The following is a 22,060-nucleotide window of genomic DNA, read 5'->3' as shown; positions in this document are numbered from 1 at the left end:
AGCACAAAGGGAGTTCTGGGGGCCTCTGCCAGGCAGGCCCATATCCACTTACCCTTGGGCTTTGAGCATTAAAGCTCCACAGATGATAAAGGCAGCAGCCAAACCTTCCAAATAGGCTGAACAACGGACTGCTTTATCCTAATAGTCCAGTGTTGCCTCTGAGGAAAACAGGCTAAAAGGTTTTCATCTGGTTCTGTTTCCTTGAAAAAAGAAATACAATTATAACAATCAACTGTTTTCAATGTTTCTTATAAATGCCTACAGGGAATCCCTCTGCAAGAGGATAGGAGAATTCGAGCTGCTTCCTGTGTCATCCACGCCAGGATCACTGGTGCATGACTGCTAGATGGTGGCTTCATGACCGCTAGTGACTGTTCAGGGGAAAAAAATTACATCACCTGCAAGAGGTTCCAACAGGTGAACCTCAAACCCCACCGTAGCTGTGAATTTCCAATGCAAAACGCCTGTGGTCTGGTGAAGTAGATTCACCCACCGTCTGCTCACTCAGTTCTGGTTTCTCTCTGAATCAGTGTGGTTTGCAACGCTTGATCTCCTCTGTGCCTTTCTCCACTGAGCAGTAAGTGTGCAATCCTAAATTGCTAGTTAAAAAGGAAACAAAGCTGAAAGCCTACAGGCCATTTGGAAGCAGTCAGATTTTGATTGTCAGATGTAAATATCCCTTTCCCAACTGAACTTCCAGGCCTTCAGTAAGACTGTTTTGGAGGAAGCCACCTCTCAGGTACAGTGCCCTCTGACTCCGAGCACCCAAAGTCAGCAGAGAACCCACAGGCCAAGGGGACAGTCCCCAAGAAAGCACCTTCACTCTGATGCCAGCAGCAAGCTGAGGGGTCCTCAGGCCACTGACACCTTGGACCAGCTGACTACAAGAGGATCCCAGGGGCCCTCCTGTTCAATAATTTGTCAGAATGACTAACAGAGCTCAGGACAGTGCTGTCCTGTCACCAGTTCAGACCGGGGAGGTTCACTTGAGATTCGGGCAGCCTGAAGAAGAGACACAGAACTGTGGACTCAGCTGCGTAGTCATAGCCTGTCTGTTTGGCTGCTCCAGTGCTCCCAGCCACTGTACAGCGCAACAGTCCTTGGGCCCCCCTCCCACCCCCGCCAGCCCTTGTGGCTCCCAGAGCCTCTCAGCTGCCGCTGGACATCCTCTATAGGCCTCAGCCGTTAGAATCCCCTCAAGCAACAGCCCTCAGCTGCTTGGTTTAAATTTATACCAAAATACACAAAGGTGGTCATGTGCCAGCATCAAGTTCGGCTATCTCAGTTATTTACACGGACATGGAGGTGTGCTTGCACTGAAATCCTGCTGACTTGGACTTAATGTCCACCGCAGAAGCCTGAACCAAAGTGGCATCATCTTGTGCTTTCCCATTCCCCTGCAAGTGCTATACAAGGTGTGACCAAGAACCACTATGAATATTTACATTTAGAAGTTTTTATAGAAAAAGACACTGAGGCCCCTCAGAATCCTCCCTCTCACTTTGAATACACTTATTGCATCATTCTCGATACTTTCCGCAGCAGTTCTGAAGTCCTCTTTTGTGACTGTCTTTAGTTGTGCTGTGTATGACTGCCGTGATGTCTTGAATCCATTCAAACTGTTTACCTGTCATGGTCATTTTGACTTTGGGGAGGAGCCAGGAGTTACATGGTGCCAGATTTGGTGAATAAGGCAGATGAAGACACTGTGGTATTTTCACGAGCCTAGTTTTCTGTTGGATAGCACTGAGCAGAAGCATTCACTATGTATTTTATCACACCTCATAAAGACACTCCTGGGAGAGGACTTCCAGAACTGCTTCAGAAAGTGACAAGAACAATGGGATAAGTGTTTTTGGAGTGAACGGGAATATTTTGAGGGGGATTGGTGGTAATGTGTCTTTTACTGTAATAATGTTTAAAATTTAAACATTCACCTTATATTTTGATCACCTCTTTGTGATTAGTTGTATTGTAAAGAGTAGGAATCAGGACCACCCAAATGAAGAGATATAGTTATTTGAAAAAGTTTCTCTAAGCGTGTTTTCTGGTAACTAAAGTCACAATTCTTTTTCTTTTCAGGGCTGGGCTCAAACCCAAAGCCTCACATACACTAGGCAAATGCCCCACCTCTGAGCTACTTTCTCAGCCCACATCACAATCCTTTTTGAGTGCAGAAGGGATGGAGGCAAATTTCACTCATTACCCCATTTTACAGAATGCTCCAGAGAGAGTTCCAGTCCCCATATATGCAGCCTGGGAATGCAGCAACATCTAGACAGGTTCATGGCTTGGGCATGAAACAGCAGCAAAACTGAAATACTAAATATGAAAAATAAGTCCACAACAAAAAATCCAAAACAAAATCCTTAAACCAGCTAGGCAAAGTGGCACACACTTATGATCCCAGCACTTGGGAGGCTGATCACTGTAAATTGAAGGCCAGCCTGAACTACATAGGGAGACCCTATCTCAAAAACCAAAAAAACAAAAACAAAACAAAACCCTTAAATCAACAATGAATTAATAACAAGTTTTAAAAACTTTACCAACACCAGGAATTTTCAAAAGAACACACACTGATTTACCAGTGGCCATACTGAGGATGCCTTCTGCTTCAGTTCCACCTACAGACCCATCCACAGACTACCCCAAAAACATATGCAATGGAAACAATGTTCCTGCTAAGTAAATATCTTCAAGTCCTTGTGTTAGGAGCTAGCTCCTTTTGGAAATTGGCTTGCCACATAAATGTTTCCAGGTTTTGTGGTGCTCAAATATGCTTTTGGAATAGGTTTCTAGTTTCTTCTCATCTCGAACAAAGAATTGGAGGAAATGAGTGAAAAACAGTAGCAAAGTTTATTCGAAAAAGTAACAGTAAAGAGTGAGGGAGAAACTGGCTCTTCAGAGCTACCTAGTAAAAGAGGAAAAAACAAGATAAAAGTACACCCTGGGGAACACAGGGCAGGCTATTGTGAGGAAAGCTAGTGAGCTCTTTTTGGTGTCTGTGTCTCTTAATGCTGTCTATATCTTGAGGAATCTGTGAGAACTTCTACATATGGGTCCTGAGAGGCGGTGCTGGGATCCCACACCTCAGGCCACTTCAAGTCCAGGCCATCCTATTGAAAACCTGCTCAAGTTCTCTGAGATATCCAAGTTCAGGGATTGGTTTTTCATTTGTTTGTTTGTTTTGGGTTTTTTTGAGACAGGGTCTCACTATGCAGTTCAGGCTGGCCTTGAACTCGCTGTGTAGCCCATGGTGGCCTCGAACTCATGGAGAGCCTCTTGCCTCAGCCTCCCAAATGCTGGGATCACAGGTGTGCGCCACCACTCCTGGCTAGGGGTTTGGGAAGTGTTCTGCTCAAGTGTTCCAGGATCTTGTAATTAACAGGTCACTCCTACTTTCCCAGCGAGTTTTGCCATGCCCTAATCTCCTGTCTCATACCTTTCATTCACATTTTTAACTCAAATATTATCTTACACAGATATTCTGGACCCACCAGTGAGAACTAGCTATGTCTTTCAGGAAGCAGGGTTGAGCTGCTGGGACAGAGACTTTATGCAGCTGAAACCCAACAATATTTACTGTTTGGCTCTTGACAGAAAATACATGGTGAACCCTTTATTGCAAAGTTGATATGCATTGATTTATGGCACATGTATTTATTAAACACCTGCTATATACTAAGTACTGTGCTCCTGTTTTCTATGTAAGGGGCTTTCAGACAATTGAAAGAGACAGATAGCTAAAATGCTTGCTGATAAGTGTGAGCTTAGAGGCAAAGCTAGGTTGCCGTGTGTGAATGGGAGGTACTAACCCAGAGAGGGGAGACACTGCCAGGAAGGGACCCTTCTGATTGAAAGCATCTGAGTTGGCCCTGGATGGTGAGTAAAAGTTAGTCAGGTAAAGTGGCAGAACACCAACTATAAAGGCACTGAGAAATGAGGAAGCTGCAAATGTTTCACAGATGAGAGGGAAGAAAGGCCAGACACCTTTGTTGGGTTGATTGTGGGGTGGTAGATGAAAGAGCGGTCATTAACTTACTAAGACAGCATCAGATGGGCCCTGGGCAGGAGGCAGAAGAGTGGTTCAGGAAGGTGGAGCACCAGGAACAGCCCAGAGGAGGAAGTCGAATCAACGCTGGTGATGGCCATGCCCTGTGAGTCCGTTTTCACTGACAGAGACCTCAGCAGCTCTGCCAGGACCGAGCCTCTGCTGCAAGCTGAGCCTCCAGAGCAAATGAATATAAAACTGAACTCTTGATTAATCTCTCCCAAACCCTTTGCAAGTAGCATCTAAAATTCTGGAGATTATTAAGCCCTTTTCCAGGAATAGAGATAAAGATGTAAAATGTAAAATGCAAATCTCGACGTTGATGGAGATGAAAACACTGCCATTTATCCTGAGTAAAGTACCATGGGACAGTGAGCCAACAAATTGCATCACAGCCTTTCCAGTTTTAATTTACAGGGATTTGGGAGAGAGGAAAGCATCTCTAAGATCCTTTAATATTATGGGCTCATTTTGTGCATTCTAAATGAAGCTAGGGAAGAATATAAATAGTAAGAAGATATGTTTTGTCAGCTTTGGAAAATATGTGCTCTTCTCTTTTAGTTGAAGTACATCCTGCTTTGTAAGATGCATATTTTTTAAGTAATTAGGTGAGAACATTGTTATACATGTATCACTTCTAGGGCAGGGATTTCCCCTATTTATTGCCATTTGGTGAGTTTTCAGATTTTTTTGCTTGACTTCCCTGAGCCTGAAGAAAGCTCCAGATTGGGTGTATCTTGTGGAAAGCCTGGCTTCACTGTCCACATCTTTCCAGCACCTGTGGTCTAACTCACTCCCGGCTGCCTTGCTATCTTGTCTCCACACAGGGCAGACCTGTTCACTTTTTCTATTTTTTTTTTTCCAGTACTGGGAATCAAACTCAGGAACTTACACTTGTCGGGCAGGTGCCACCCCATGGAGCTACATCCTGGCCCCTGTTCACTTTTGTTAATCTTTTTTTTTTTTTTTTCCCCTGTTCACTTTTGTTCATTGTGTACTTCCTAATGTCTAGCTTAGTGCCTGGCATGGAGTACAGGCTCAACAAATATTCTTGAGGAAATAAATCCGAATGTTATTGAAATATATATATATTTCTTTGTTAATAAGAACATATAATTGATTGTGTGTTCGTTAGCAGAGAAAAAAGGGCAATTCTGCTCTACAAGCATTTTTAAGAGACAGTCATGTCTGATTAAAAAGTTCAAACTATGAAGAGTTTTCTCTTAAAATGTGGCCTTATTAAATATGTAGTATTACATCATGCTTCAAAGCTTACTTTCCTTCAGTACATACTTCTTTGAAAGTGACCTTGTACTATTTTTCTAAAGATTTTTACATTAAATTTGTAATAGGATGAGAAAAATGGATATACAGCCTTTTCAAATGGGAAGGGGCTCAAGAGTTGGAGGGAACAGGGAGGAATGGGGGGGAAGGGGGACAAAAATAAATAAATATATGTTATGTACATGTACAAAGCTCCCACAATAAATGCAATCTTTATGTACTTCAAACAAAAAAGTTAAATTAAAAGAATGTTTTCTATATAAAAGGAATAGCAAAATTTTTGAGAAACAAAATTTCAAATTCAAATTATTCTTTCGGGGGTTTTTAGGTAAGATGCCTGTATATGCATAAGATGCAAATATGTATTTATAGAAAAGTAACATTTCTGTATTCATAAATGCCCTAGTGTTATGGGAAAAATAACTCCCAACTTGTTAGATGTCAGATGTGCTGAGTTCATGGTCTCACAACATTGAGGAATGAAGTCACAAATCAAAGGAGGTTAGGAAAATTTTATTTGAAATAAGAATAGTTCCTGGGTTTCCAGAAGGGGTCGGGAGTGGGTCGCCCCACTCATCCAGAGCCAATTATAGTGGAGGGGAACACAGGAATTGCTCAATTGTTTAGTGTCCACCTATCACAGGTGGCTCTGAAGCAGGAAAAAGAAAAACAAGTCCTTCCCATCCTTGGGGAATCCCTACCTCATCACCCGCCCTCTCTTGTAGCTGTAACTCCTTGTTCTGCTATAGATAAAATTGATAACTATGTCCTATAAACAAAGTTTATGGCACTCTGTTCTCATTTGATTCATAAGACACTGTTTTCTTACAAGGCTAAATTACAAAACTCTCTGCCCTTGTCCTGTTTTGGTAAACTCACTTGCTGTGTTACTAGAAAGACAAATCCCCTTTGAGCAAATGTATAAAAACTGGAACTTTTCTTTGTTTAGTGCTCTTCCGTTGAGCTAGCGTTCACCTGAAATAAATCCTCTTGATTCCTGTTGGTCTCTCCTGTCTCTTGGAATTCTACAATTTCTCTATGGATTCAAAATGACCAACTGGAACTCAAGATCTCTAACCCAGTACTTCAAAGTGTAGGGTTTAAAGAAAACTGGGATTTTAGAGAAAAAAACCTGGTTATTTCACATTTTAAGTTCCTCAGAGCTCAGGAGCTTAGAAGGGAACATCTATACCTCCCTTTAATAAGGAGTGGGCTGCACCCCATGCAGCCTGAGGGAGTTCATTCTTTCTCCTAGTTCACTGACTATTCTTAGGTTTTTGCTGGTCATCCCACTCTATCTCAGGGCCTTCCTTTAACTAGCTGCGTTACTCATAAGCTAACTAACGTATTTTCTACACTAGGATTAAATTTCTTTTGAAATAGATTTCTAGGATTGTGAAAAGCTTGAGGTGGTTCTGGCAAAACATAATTTTGGGGAATATTTTTTAAAAAATTGTTTCTATGCCTCTGATCTTCCTTCTCCCATACTTCACTTTACTGGCTTTATTGGAAAATTGGTTCATTTCAACCTCATTTTTACTCATAAAGTTTTGTGGCCAGGAGTTCTCAGTCCAGTCACCTGCTTCTCGAGGTTTAGAAGCCGGATGTGTGATGTAAAAGCAGCAGCAGCAGTAAGCTTTCTTCTTTAGAGACAGGGACCCCAAGAACACAGCACCCAGGGCACACTTGTTGGCCGTGTAAGGGAGCTTAATTGTGCGCTGCTACGGAGGTGAAACGGGGATAACCTCAGCGGGATGTGTGAGGCAGCGCAACACAGCATTGGAGCCGGGACGACCTAGCCTGCCGAGCTCCAGGGTGCACCGCCAAGCGCTGGGAGGCTGCGAACACCTGAGAGCCAGCTCGAGGACTGAGACCATATTTCCCAGAGTACCGTGCGCGGGCCCCCCCCTTTCCCCGCCCCGCCCCCAGGCTGCGGCTCCCGCGAGCCGAGCAGAGAGCACGCCGGGCGCCGGCGGGGGCGGGGCCGCACCAGAGCGCGCGTCCGCGGAAGCTGCCGGAGTTCCGAGTTGGAGGCGCGGCTGCCGCCTAGGCGACCGACGGAGGCTTGAGGCCGAGCCCCGAGGTAACGACGCGCTCTAGCGGTCCCTTCGTCCCGGTCGCTTTGTGGGCGCCATCAGCCCTGAGCCCGCGCTCAGCCCCGCGACGTCACGGCTCGGACCCCGCCGGGCAGGTGGGGACGTGGACGGGCAGGGACGCGGAGACCGCGCTGGGCGCCCCCCGGCTGGGGCCTCCGTCCCGGAGTGACAGGACCACTGAGGTTGACGGGACTGCCGCGGGGCACAGGACCGCGGGGGCCCGAGCCGCTCCCCAGCGGAGACAGCGCTGTCCCTCGGAGTCCTCGCCAGGTCGCCTCCGCAGCCTCCCGTCCGGCGCGCGCGCGCGGCGTGCAGAGCTTTCCATTCAGCTTCCTCGTTTTCCGCCTTCCTCGTCGTCGCTGTGAATCTCTTCCTTTGTCCTGTGCTTGCCGGGCGGCACTTCGGGGGCGGCTTGTGGACCTGCGCGGGGACAGTCACCTGCAGGCGCTCTCTCCTCTGCGCGCCTCCCCTCACGTGCGCCGGGGCCGCGTGACTCGTGTTCCTTTCCTCTACGGGGACGTCCCCCAACACCCTCAGGGTGGGCACCGCGGGATGGACAGCTTGGGGTGAGCCCAACACCTGCCAGTGCTGTGGCGCGGGCGGTGGCTTTGGCATCAGCTGCTGCTCCGACTTCCGCCCGCACCTCTTGAGTTCGTCAGTCACACTCCTGACCCACTTAGAACTTAGCCGCGCTGCTCATTGCAAGCAGGATACCAGATAGTACCAACACAGGTACAGAAAAAGTCTGAAGACACGGATTCAGCTGTGTGCACTTAGCTTCTACTCTTTTTCTTTTTGGTGCTGGGATTGAACCCAGGGTCTTGTGCAAGCTAAACCTGAGCCCTACCCTACAGCTGCATCTCAACCCTTGAAAATTCATCTTGAGATGGGATCTGGCTTGTCTAACCTGGTCTTGAATTTGCAGTTCTCCTGCCTCAGTCTCCGAGTAGCTGAGATTACAGGTATGTGCCCCTGTGCCGGGATCCAAGAGTAACTTTTTGAAAACAAACAAAAAAACCACCAATGTTTTCTATTTAAGAAGAGGATGGGGGACTGGGGATGTAGAGTTTCAGTGGTGGGGTGCATACTTAGCATGTGCCAGGCCCCGAGTTTAATCCTGAGCACCACTGAGGGAATAGAAGAAAAAGTGGGTAGTTGAATTTTGACCTTGCTGCAGTATTTTAAAAATAGATTTTATTTTTAGAGCAGTTAGAAGTTCAGGGCAAAATGCCCTCAGCCCCTACAGAAACCGTCAAAACCCCTCCCCAGAGCAGTACATTTGTTACAATTGATGAACCTCTGACAGCATTAGCACCCGGAGTCGTGGTTTACTTTAAGGTTCACCCTAGTTGTACAGTTTGTGGGTTTAACAAATGACCCTTTGTTTTAGCAAGAACTTTTGAGAGTTGCAGAGAACTAAAATTAGGGTTATCATTTTTAAAAAGCTTAAAAGGATAGCTGAGGATGCAGCCCAGAAGTAGAGGAAGCCAGATGCCCTGGGTTTGAGCCCCAGCTTCACAATAAAAAAAAAAAGGAAATATTTGAATATCTTAAATAATTAATTTCTAAATACTGTAGCATTTCATGTTTTAAAATTGGGTGTTTGCGCTCTCAGCTTCTACATTTGAATTATCAACAAAGAATAATTTTTTTTTGTATATTAAGAAAAGATGAGGGAGGAATGTTTTGTAGAATAACTCCCTTTTTAGGGCCGGGGATTTAGCTCAGTGGCACCGCACCTGCCTCACAATTGCAAGGTCCTAAGTTCGATCCCCAGTACCAAAACAAAAAAAAAGAGTAACTTTTTTTCATTGCTAAAACTTACTGGCATAACAGTATGTTTTCTGAAAAATTTGTACGTTAGCCAATTAGGCAAGAAAAACATAAAATATTTTAAGTGCTGTACATTAACTTCCTTTTATTGATAATCAGTTATAATCAGATATAATCAGATAATCAGACATAATCAAGTATGTCAATAAAATGTGATTGGGTAGATTCTTTTTTTTAAAAAAGTATTTTTCTCTGTTTTGAGGGACTTTTGTGGAGGAAGCAGATGAAATACTGCACTCAGCTCAGTTCCAGATTAGAACCCAGTTCCTCACTCCTTGGCTCTATGACCACAGCAAGATGTTATCTGAACCTGTTTCCTTAGCTGTGAAAGAGGAATAAAAATAACACATTTTGCTTCTGTCTTCCCAGAATTGTAAGAATCATTTTTTTGTGTGCGTATTTTATATGCCATAATCCACTGTAAAATTGTTAACAGTAGTCACCCACTGTATTTTAGAATGCTGTGGGTATAGTTCATTATCTGGCGAATGCTGCTTGTGTAAGTACTGTTGACAGTTTTTTAAGGATTGGTTGTACAAGAGTACATTGTTTATGAATTATCTGGTTGGCTCTTCTAAGTCAGAGTTAGAATTATGAAACAGGATTGGAGAGACGTATGTATTGCTGTGATCAACCTGTGCCCTGCCTTTTTCTTTTCCTTCCTTCCTTCCCTCCATTCATTCATTTATTTACTTGTGAAGAGGAATTGTCTTAGGCTGAATATAAAAATATATAATGTAGCTGGGTGTGGTGGCGCTTACCTGTAACCCCAGCACTTGGGAGGCTGAGGCAGGAGAATCGCTGGAGTTCAAGGCTACCTTGGGCTACATAGTGAGATCTTATCCCCAAAAAATATATATATATATATAGAGAGAGAGAGAGAGAGAGAGTTCAGTTAATATACCTAAGTACAAAATTTACTTCACTGTAATGTTTTTATTATAATATTTAAAAGGGGACCCAAAAAAAGGGGGCCACAGGTTGGACACAGCTGGTAGGAAATCTTTTACCGTTTTTCTGGATTCTTGTATCAGTGGGTGTGCTTAAGGGTCTTCTAAGGGTCTGTGAACCCTGGGTATGCTGGTCTTTTCTGGGGAGACGATCAGCTTCAACAGATGTTCAAAAGGAGTTTACGGACCTCTCTCCTCACCCCCCGCCAAAGGGTCATAAGAACCACTAGCTTAAACTAGGCACATTTCTTTACTAAAAATTTTGCAGATTATTTTTTAAATTCATTTTGGGGGAAAGAAAGATGAACAGGTAATTTCTGAAGCATTGAATACCCTCCCCCTTTGCAGAAGTAGATGTTTTCATGATACAGCAGCTTCGTTAGAATAGTAGTGCTGTATCTTCTGTCTGGGGGTGACACACTGATTGATCCTTTATCATTAGATAGCAACCCGTTCCTCACTTCCTGCCAGCTTTGATGGGGAATAGAATAGATGCTAAATAAGACTGCTCTTATGATCCAGCATGTTTGAGTACTTAAACTTTCTTGTTTCTGGGACAAAATACCTAACACCTACAGTTAGAAGAAAAAAGGTTTATTTTAGGTACAGTTTGTAGAGGTTTCAGTCTGTTGTTGACTGGTTCCATCGCAGGGCAGCATGGCAGAGGAGAAGCAGTTCATGAAGAAGCAGGCAAGAGAAAGCCAGCCTTCCCTGCTTTCCCTTTCTATTCCATCGGACTGCAAGCTAACTGGTTGGTGCCACCCACACCCACAGTGGGTCTTCCCTCTTCAGTAAATCCATTGTCCACACCCAGAACTATGCTAAACCAAACAGTGGTCTAACTCAGTATCACACCCATGATCTACTCACTCCCCAAAAGCCCCACCTATGAGTACATGAGGCTTTGTTGGGGGGACATCTAGATATAAGCTATAATTTGGCTTAAATTGCCAAATTTGGCTAAAAGACAATTTGGTTTATTCTAAAATCTGGACTTTTTTTCCCCTCAACAATGCACCAAGTACTAAAAAAATTAAATATTTTTATCTTCCAAACTAGATGATATTGATATGTCTATATATTATTTCTTGGATATCAAAGATTGTTATGTTATACAGTATTAAATCCTAACCAATGATCATTTTGGCTTTTAGTATAGCTAGTGTGGAGAGAATCTAAATATATATGTTTCTTAGAAATTTATAAACTTATATGGACTGATTGTAGTTGGTGGCTTTAATTTATAAGTTTTATTTGCATTTTTGCAATTTCAGAACCGGAGTATTCATTCTTTAGAGTTTGGAAGTGTAACTGCCCTGTTTTCCTTGTGCAGTCAGAGGCTGCTGGCCTGTGAGACTTAACAGCATGGAGCCAACTTTGGTTACAGTATCAGTTACCAGTGGCCTTCACAGGCTTGGGGAGCAAGGTGGATCAAATGACCCTGTGCAGACCCATGAATGAGACTCTATGGGAGAAATATTGTCTTTTCCTGGAGTTCTTTTTCTTGCCTTTGTTGTTAGTCATTATTTTTGTTTGAAATCTAAATGCTTTTCAATGTTCTAAATCAATACTTGGGAAATTATAGAATACATTAGCACAATTGTGGCTCTTCAGACTTGCTCTTCCTAAAAATAGTCTTGAGAGTTGATCAATTAGAAGTGAATGCTAGCGTTTACATATAAAAGATTGTCATTACATTGCATCTTTGTTTGTTTTTTGTTTTTGTGGGTTTTTGTACTGGAGATCAAACTCGGGTCCTTGTGCTTGCGCAGCAGGTGGCAAAACCACTGAGCTAAATCCCCAAGTTCTTTTTTTTTTGGTACCAGGGATCGAACTCAGGATCTTGTGCTTGCGAGGCGGGCAGTGGAACCACTGAGCTAAATCCCCAGCCCTACATTGCATCTTTAGTCATTTTAGTGCAGAGGGTTGCTTAACTTCAGTAATGAGTGAGTTTAGTTAGTTTTGTATGGGAAATAAAGGGTAATCATTTCAGCAAAAAAATAAAAATACCCATGGGAATGCTATCGTTTTGAGATCAGTGATTTTTATGGATATTCTCCTCTTCAGCCTTAAAAAATTCTAAAACATTTCCTGCAAGGTGAGCACTTGAGTTCTGGCATAGTCGCTTACCCCTATAGGCACCTCCACACAGAGTTAGGGTTGATGCCATCTTCTTTTGGCCTAGTTATAAGACTTGAACTTCTGTAGTCAAGCATATATATATTGGACCCTGAGCATTGACATTTAGCTCTGAGACTTTGGGACAGTTTCCTACCTTCCCTGAGCTTTTTTATCTACAACTGTAAAAAATAGGAATACAGTGATAACTCAGTTGTTAAACTCAATTCATTCCAAATTCATGTTTGAACTCCAAAAGTTTGAGAACTGAATATATTTTTCCCATTAGAAATAATGAAAAGCCAAATAATGGGTCAAGGCCCAAAAATTACACTTGTAAATTCATTTCTCCAGGACTTTAACAAATTTTGCAATGATTTCTTTAACTCTATCATGGTTCTTACAATTTCCCTCTTACCTTTACTGAAGGTATCACTAACTTTCTTTGGAGCCATGGTTATGGTACTTTATGCAAATAAAGTGCAAAAAGAAGCATAATGACAGATGTTTTAATGCACTAACACAAGCCCTGTATGAAGCGTCACCCCTTTGTGTCCGCAGCAAGACTCAGTGCATGATTCACTCTTGGCCCAGGTTTTTTCAAGTCAGATTTTTGGTTGACTGTCAAGTAAAGTTACCAACACCAAGCAGATTTTTTTTTTTTTTTTTTTTTTTTTGCTGTTTGAGTAGTGGAAAGTTTGAGCTTGGAGACTCGACAACTGAGGTATCATTCAGATTGTCCTGAAGATTGAAATGAATACATGAAAAGTGTAAGCCACGATAGCAGTTAGATAGATAGATAGCTTATGTGCCAATTTACCAACTCATCTAAGCTTTATAAGAATCCTATGAAGTTGGTAGTTATTTTCCTCGTTTTTACAGATGAAGAAACTGGAATAAAGCTAAATGAAAATTTACTGAAGTCAAACTAAAGTAATGAAACTTAAGCAAAGTCATATGATCCATAAATAGATAGTAAATACACAAATATGCTAGCTGTTAGTTAAAAAAAGGCCTTTTGCTATGGACGGTTCTTCATAATTGCGTGTTGATGGATTGTGTTCCTGATCAAGAACTCAGAATTACATAATTTATAAAAGTAATAACGTGGCTATTGAGTTTGAGGCCAACCTGAACTACACAGCGAGACCTTGTCTCAAATAATAAAGTAATAACATCTATTTACTAATGCTTATTGTATACTAAGTGCAGGGCCAAATACTTATATTACTTCATTTAATCTTCACAACATTAAAAGAAAGCTGAGATTCAGAATAATTTTAGGTGACTTACTTGAGCCTAAACAGCTAATAGAAAATCATAAACTAACTGGCTGTAAAGTCTCTTGTGCTTAAAAAACAAACAACAAACAAAGGAGATAACAGCTGGCCCTGGTGGCATGTCTGTAGTCTCAGCTGCTTGGGAGGCTGAGGCAGGAGCACTGCACATTCAAGGCCAGCCTTGCCATTTAGCAAGACCCTGTCTCAAGAAAAAGGGCTAGAGGTGTAATTCTGTGGTAGTGAGCCCCTGGGTTCAATCCCTAGTAAGTACCACAAAAAACATAATCACGGCAACAGTTTTTTTGGTACAGGGATCAAACTCGGGTCCTTGCGCTTGCAAGGCAGGCGGCGAAACTACTGAGCTAAATCCCTGGCCCTTGGGCAACAGTTTTTGTACCTTTTAAACAGGAACAGAAGTATTTTTAGAGTTGAGAACTAGAAAGAAACAGCAACCTAAACCCAGGGTTAACAAACTATAGGGTAAGTCTAGCTTATTACCTGCTTTTGTAAAGTTTGATTAGAACATAGCCATGCTCGATCATTTATGCATTGTCTATAACTGCTTTCATGCTATAATGGCATAGCTGAGACTGTATACCCTGAAAAGCCTGAAATATTTACTGTTTAGTCCTTTACTAGAAGATTGCTGACTCCTAACCCAGATCAATCTTGTTCTCATGAGGAACCTGAGACTCAGAGATTAGATAGCTTCCCGATAATGTAGTCATTAATAGTAATCCAAGTCATTTCTGCTATAGCATCCTATCTCTTTCTAAGTCCTGTAAAGTCAGCAGGTGCACTGTATGATCGTTTTACAAGGACTTTAAAGTGCTACAAAATGTGTGACATTTATGAATATTTAACCTAGTTAAAGCTGACATGTTCACTATAATAATAGTAAACATTTATTCATCTCCCTTTCTGTCCTAGAATTTGAAGAGCTTTGTGCTGTGTATGACCCATGCCTTAATGTTCTGTGGCCCTCTTTGAACTTCTTCTAATAAGTAGAGGCTTTAGAAATCACCCATTACTTGAATCCAAAACAGCATTTGTGCTGTCTAGTAGTTGGAAAGCTCTCATGTATACATAGTTTTAAAGGCAGAGATCATATCGCTAGTGTCTGGTTTTCTCTACCTACCTTACATTATTGGTGAGGTTTTAAAGCACTGAGTCACTGTGATCAAATCTAATTCAGAATGACAGGCAGCAGCAAGAGGCTTTATGATGAGAGAAGAGGCTGCAATGACAGCCACAGGTGATAGGCCAAGACTGAAGCAGTGGGACTGGAGAAGCAAGGCCTGCAGGGAGAAATACAGGAAGTGGAATTTGCGAGACTCCGTTATAGTTGGACAGAGTAGAAAGGAGACAGGAGACAAGGGCCCCATGCTCCCTAACAGGCACTTTTTATTTTTCTCCTGTGGCTTCAAATGCATGCAGGTGGGCAGCAGCACCATGGCTGCTTGGGACATGTGTGCTCCAGCTGTGGCAGGTTTAGTCACAGACCTGTCATAGAGGACTGCCCGGCAGCTCCCCTCAGGTCTACGAGGTATCCACAACCCCCCCACCCCCAATATAAACAGGCTCCTGGGGCCCAGTGTGGTTAGTCATGCACCATTCCCTCTTATGCTGCAGCGCTGGATCATGAGTCCTAATACAGTCTCTTCTGGGTAGCGAGTTCCTGCCTGTTCATGATTTCTGTCTATAGTAGCATGTGTTCAGCTGGTTACACCAAGGGCCACTAGTGTGAGAGGGGCTGAGACTGGTAACACTGGAGATGGCTGGTAGCCAGGGAGTGATGGAGAGTAGCAGAGAAGACCTGGAGCTGCTGCCTCTAGTGGCCGGAGAGTTCTGAGAGGCCCACTGGTAGCAGCTTGCCCTGAGTGGCAAGGAGGCTGCTGACATCAAAGCTCAGGGCTGTTGACCCTGAGGAGCTATATGTTGCCAGTTCATGATTTCTATACAGATTGAGCAAAAACCCATGGCCAACTTGGGACATCCTAGAAGCATGTACAGGGACCTCCCCTTCAGAGGGCCTGAAGTAGAGGTCAGAGGACAGTGATGGTTGCCAGCAGGCTCAAGAATCAGCCATGTGTGATTGTCATCTTACATGTGGCTGCTAATTCACAGAATGGGAACTTGGAGTCTATGTGCACTAACATCTTCAGTAGTTTCTTGACCTCCCAGGCTAGTTTGGATTCTCTATAGTATCCTGTGTATCTCTAACATTACCTTGATCACATTGTCATTATCTACTGTGTCCATCTAGATGATTAGAGATTCTCAATGGCAGGGATTTTAATGTTTTGCACCACTGAAGAATGAACCTAAGGCCTTCACACTGAACTACATCCCCAGGTCTTTTTTTTTAGTTTTTGAGACACATCTTGAATTTGAGAGCCTCCTGCCTCAGCCACCCACAGTGGTGCAGTGATAGGCATGTGCCACAATGCCCAGCTTAGACTTACTTGACATACTTTTTAAAAAAAATAAAATTTCTTTTGTGTGTATGTTTTTTCAAAAGAAAAATATAAGAGGTGGATTGGGTAAGGCATTCCTAGAATTTCATTACTTTAGAGCCTGACTCGTTGGAAGCAGTTTTTATCAAGTGGTTTGTTTTCCATCTAGTATGCCATCAGTTCATCTGCAGGATTGATGATACAGCCATTGTTAAATGTGCTCTGCCTTCTGAGTAATTTTCTTCTAAATTCCCTACACCGTCTTCCACTGTTGAAACCAGTTCTTACCTGCAGGTGTGTGTTACACGTGCCTGTGGGTGTGTTGCAGTGGCCAGAATGTACCTTGTCTGTTGTGATGTCTGCCTTTCTCAGGTTGCATAAAGCAGTGCTCCTTGGACTTTCTTTGGTGAGATAGCAGTGTGTGGACCAACACATTCATAAGAGATACCAGAAAAGAAATTTTTAAAAAGACATGTAATCCAGACTAACTCTTTACTATTATATTTCACAGATACAAAAGTCAGTCTTTCAAGTATTACTGTCATAGAAAGGTTTCTTTAGGACTCCTATTTTTTTTCTGACCTCATTGAAGACCTTTAAAAATGGTTTGTAGATGAGCCCCTGCTTTCAATAGCAGTCCTGCAAAGCTATTGAGTTTTGCTTTTCATGTTCATTTTTGAATCCTTAGAACACTCCATACAGTGCGAATGTACTGTAGACACTATACTGACTGAGTGAATGAATGACTGAATATAAGACAAATGGTGTTTTCTCAACAGTGACAGGATTTCTATTCTTAGTATATGTTTTGTGTACTTTGAATTTGGTATATATGTGTATGTCGTGAAAGTAAAAAGTTTTCGGAGTCTTAGGAAAAAAAACTGATTGTTTTGTAGCCATGTGTGTTAAGCTTTCCGTTACCATAGCAAGGTACCTGAGATAATCAGGTTACAAAGAGGAAAGGTCATCTGGGCTCATGGTGTTTCAGGCTGTAGTCGGTTGTCTCAGTTCCTTTGGTCCTTTAGCAAGGCTGCACATCATGGGGAAAGCATAACAGAACAAATGTTTTACTTCATGGTCAGGAAGCAAAAAGGAAAAACAAGAAGGTGAGGGGCCGGGCTGGGTCCCTCCACAGGCTCCTTTAAGAGCATGCTTCCATCACCTTAAGACCCCTGCCTTTAAAGGTTCTGCCACCTCCCAGACTTACCCCCTGAGTCCCAAGCCTTTAACACAGGAGCCTTCAGGGGACATTTGAGATCTGGGCTATAGCACCATAGTAACATTGAGTCCCTGGAGCCAGTTTTCAGCTTGGTTTCTCAATAAGTCACAGTTCATTAGGATTCATTTAAACCAGTATGATCATCAACAACAGGAACAGGAATTTATGTATATATATATGTATGGATGATGGATGATGGATGGACAGATGGATGGTCAAACTAGAAATTGAACCCAGGGAGTCTTGAGTTGCATCCTTAAACCATTTATTTATTTATTTATTTATTTATTTATTTATTTATTTATTTAGAAACAGAGTCTTGCTAAGTTGCTTAGGCTTGCCTCGAACTTGTGATTCTCCTGGTCAAGCCTCTCAAGCAGGAGATTGCAGGTGTGTGCCGCCACCATACCTGGCAAAAAGCAGGAATTAGTGAGAAGGATTTTGCAAGGCAATTAGTCAATGGGCAACCCTCCTGGTAGCCAGGCTTCTAAGCCTCTGAAAGTCTACCAGTCCCCAGGCTCCATGCTTCTCCCTCCAGTCCTCAGTGTGATCTGCAGTGTGCTCCACACCCAGGGCCTGCCTGGCCAGCATGCTGCCCTTCAGTGGGTTACCTTGGTGTCTGCTTCAGATACACAGTGAGAAATAGCCTGTCCTTTGATCCTTGGCAGCAAATTGATTGTGAATTTATTGTTTGCTAGGCTTTATGTTCAAATACTCATTTGTTATCTTCATTATAACCCTGTGTTTTTTGTAATGTCATTTAAAGTGGCAAGTAATATGTGCCCCTTCAGTAAGAAGGCTTACATCTAAAGTTCACATGCTTAGGCCAAATGGAGGTCTTTTCTTTAGCTATTTGATACTGTGAGACCATTATTCCTGAAATAATCTACGTGGTCCAGTCCAAACAAGGAAATTTATACTAGGAAGCATCATTTGAATGCCTTCTCAATAAAGTAGGCCCAAAATAGGGACATCTTACAAAGTATTCATTGCAGTGAAAATGTTGATTATAGACCCTGGAAATGACATTTGTATTTAACAGAGTGACTTTGATAACAGTAGTATCTAATAACATCACAGTGCTAAGAAAAATATAATTTAAGTCACAGTAGTAAATTGTGAGAAGTCACGTATGCCATGACTGAATTGTAATATTGATGCTATAATCTAGTTCATCAAAGTAGCAGATTCTCCTTTAATTATTGATAAAATGTATTTCACTCAGAATTTAAAATCTCATTGCTTTTGCAAGTAAAACAGAAATAATGAGTTTATCTTACTTTTTTCCAACTTGAAAATATAAAAGGGAATTTATGAAGAGTATTTACTCTTGAAATAAAATGATTAAAAATTGAAATAAATGTCTTTGTTAAAATACTTATATGAGCCAGACATGGTGGCATATGCTTGAAATCCTAGCATTCTAGGGGGCTGAAGCAAGAGGATGCAAGTTCAAGACCTGCTTGGGCAACTTAGACCTTGTCTGAAAATAAAATAAAAACAGGCTGGGGATGTAGGCTGGGGATGTAGCTTGATGGTAGATGACTTGCCTAGCATGCCCAGGGCCAGGGTTCAATCCATAGTACTGCCTACCTACCCCCCAAAGTCCCATTTGAAGTTCCACTTTCTACTTAGTACTTTCCTGATTAATATGTAGTATTAAGTCATTCTTTGCTGCAAGTTTAGTTATGATGAGGGTACAGTATGAGTGAGTACATTTTCTACATAATAGTGTTACATGTTGATATTACATGCTGACATGTCATATAGATAAAAGTACCAAGGACATTAAAGAATAAGGCAGACTGGTTTAGCATAGTACTGTGCTTTTGACATCAGTTCTGTTTTCTATAATTCCTAGTGAGTAGCACTTACTTGTAAAGGAATGCATTAGTTTTGTTATGTAATCTCTGCAATAGACAGTGAAATGTCTGATTCTATTTCAAGTACTTTTATTTCAGGATGTCCTATTTTGTCTCTATCTCACCAGGCCTCAGTTTTCTCATCTTTTATCAAACTAAAAGCTACTTTGTAGAGTTGTAGTGAGGACTAAGTGGCTTAATACATAAAGCCCTTAGGACGGTGGGCAGCAGGTAGTTTTTCTGTCATCACCATGGTGGTGGTGGTGGTGGTGGTGGTGGTGGTGGTGCTTTTGAAGGATGCCATGTTTACTTCTGTCTTTCTGTCTTACTCTGTAATCTGCTTTATCCCTTAAGGCTTCTGCTTATGCTCGTGCACTTTGAATTTTATCGTGACTATGTTGTAATGTAATGGCCTTTTTTCTGTTTTAGTATACATTAATATTGACATTTTATACATTTATATATTATAATATACATACATATATACATTAATATTGACATTTTATACATTTATTGACATTTATACATTATAATACATATTGATATATGATACTATATAATATATGTTATATAATTATATATAGTATGGGATATATAATAACATATTGATATATATATATAATATTGACATTTATACATTAGTATTGACAATTTTAACAAATGCATAGATTTGTCACTACCCAAATTAGGTTATAAAATAGTTCCGTTGTCCCCCAGATCACCCTCATGTGACCTCTTTATAGTCACACCCTTACCCAGCCCTATATTTTTGGCAACTCCTAGTCTGTTTTCAGCCACTGTGATTTATCTTTTTAGGCTATCATAAGTGGAGTAATAAAAGCATGTGACCTTGTGACACTGGCCTCTTGCTCAGCGTAATGCCCATGAGATTCAGCCACCATGTTGCGTGTGTCAAGCTCATTCCTTTTGGTGTTGTAGCAGTGTTTCAGGTGAAGGTATGACTGTTTAAATTAAAAAATTGTAAAACTTTTATTACATTAGAAATTGCCATTAATCCCCCTCAAAATTCTCCCCGTTGCTTGACACACTTATCCCCTCATTCTTGCCACTTTCTGTGAAGTTTTTCTCCTGTGTTTTCTTTTAAAAGTTCTGTGATTTGGGCCGGGGATTTAGCTCAGTGGTTCTGGCGCCTGCCTCACAAGTGCAAGGTTCCGAGTTCGATCCCCAGTACCAAAAAAAAAAAAAGTTCTGTGACTTGATACACAATTTTATTTATATATATAAAACATAAACATGTTATATACTATAAGAGAGATTATAAAATATGTGTATACTGTATGCTTTTGATACATAGTTTTATGTAATCTTTGATTCATTTTTGGTTAAATTTTGTGTTAGATGTGAGACTTGGATCAAGGTTCATTTTTTATGAATGTCCAGTAGTCCCAACATCATTTGTTGAAAAGATTTTCTTTTTCCCATTAAATTGCTTTTGTACTTTGTCAGAAATCACTTGACCATCATGTTGGGAGACAGAAATAGCTGTAGCTAGCTGGGAGAGATTTCATCCTTGAGTGGATAGACCAACACTAGGAGAGAGATATTAGCAACTAACTGGGAAAGTCTGTTGGCTATACTCATAATATTCCTGTTGATCTTATTGTTTGGCCCATGTATACTTAACTGTCTGGCCTTGTCTTCTCCAGACTTAAAGCTATATGCCTACCCATGATGGAAACGCGTGATTCCTATTGAGGACCTTTAGTTGGTTTTTTTTTTTTTTTTTTTTTGTACCGGGAATTGAATTCGGGTCCTTGTGCTTGCACAACAGGTGGTGAAACCACTGAGCTAAATCCCCGGCTCTATTGAGGACCTTTAGATAGACCTTCTGAAGGGTATCCTGACTGCCAACCACAACTAGGACCCCTTTCAGCCTGAAGTAGCTAGAGCAGTCATCATCCCTTGCCCCCTCACAGCAGTTGGGAAACTTCTTCAGAGGGGGGAATATTATAGATAGATGAGCTAGGTAGAAATATTATAGGCAGTCAGGTAGGGCTAAGTCCTCAAGAGGGCCAGGACAAAAGTGAAACACACCACAGCTGCACATCAGCTGAAAACCAGGCCTCAAGATGGAGACAAGATGACCAGACTCACATACTTGTTCAAAGAACTGGGCTTAGTGAAGTATAGATAGGCATTGACCACCCTGGGGGTGACCAGAGACCTCTGGACCCACTGCTTCCTAGGAGAATCCTTGTTCTTTCCATCCATGCTTGGTACGTGACTTGCTTACCAATTGGACCACCATTACCTAAGTGACCATACTTGTAACCTTATTGGACGTTCATGGCTGTGGCCCATGTTGTACCTATGTGGATTTTACCCTATAAAACTTCTCTGTAAAGTGGGTTCCTGGGGATATCCACTCGGGACCCCTCCTGTCCCTTAGGAGCTTTCCTATCAATAAATATCTTCCTACTTAAAAAAAAAAAATCAGTTGGTCATATTTGTGAGTCTATTTCCGAACTCTCCTTTGCTTTTTTACTGTCTCTCCGTTTAGCATTACCATCTTGTCATTTTTTAAATAAGCTTTTTATCCTAAGGTAGTTTTAAAAAAGGTAGTTAGAAAAATTGTGCATAGCACAGAGAATTGCCATATACCTCCTCAGCCACTTCTGTTATTAACATCTTACATTAGCTTGCTTCAATTAGTCAGTGTTGCAGTTTTTAAAATTTTCATTTTTATTATATGTGTTTGTAATACATAATGATTGTATTCATTGTGGGAGTTGGTACGTGCACACACCACATTTTAATTATTTTTATGTCCTTTTTCCCTCTCCCACCCTCTCCATTGCAGTTTTATCGATTAGAGCCCTCATGTCTTATTTCTGTTCCAGGATTCTATTCAACATGCAGTGTTACATTTAGTGATCATGTCTCTTCA

The 22,060-nt window shown here is 41.7% G+C and overlaps 1 protein-coding gene across 10 annotated transcripts in view; it reads left to right on the top strand.

The window, feature by feature from the left end:
- Positions 1 to 7,283: 7,283 nt before the first annotated feature.
- Klhl8 (kelch like family member 8) overlaps positions 7,284 to 22,060 on the top strand; it is a 96,917-nt gene continuing 82,140 nt past the window's right edge. For 6 of the 10 annotated variants that reach the window (XR_015440731.1, XR_015440729.1, XR_015440730.1 and 3 more), the window contains exon 1: positions 8,091 to 8,396. The gene's annotated coding sequence lies outside the window, so the exon portion shown is untranslated. Of the gene's footprint in view, positions 7,422 to 8,090; positions 8,397 to 9,469; positions 9,641 to 19,968; positions 20,109 to 22,060 lie in introns of those variants that run through there. The other 4 variants (XM_087185930.1, XM_087185929.1, XM_021248797.2 and 1 more) reach the window with 4 other exon arrangements.

The sequence above is a fragment of the Heterocephalus glaber genome, unplaced genomic scaffold (assembly GCF_053883595.1).
Source record: "Heterocephalus glaber isolate CG9 unplaced genomic scaffold, H.glaber_assembly_v1.0 deba00001503, whole genome shotgun sequence".
NCBI classification, from domain to species: Eukaryota; Metazoa; Chordata; class Mammalia; order Rodentia; family Bathyergidae; genus Heterocephalus; species Heterocephalus glaber.
This window is presented reverse-complemented; position numbering and strand designations above follow the sequence as displayed.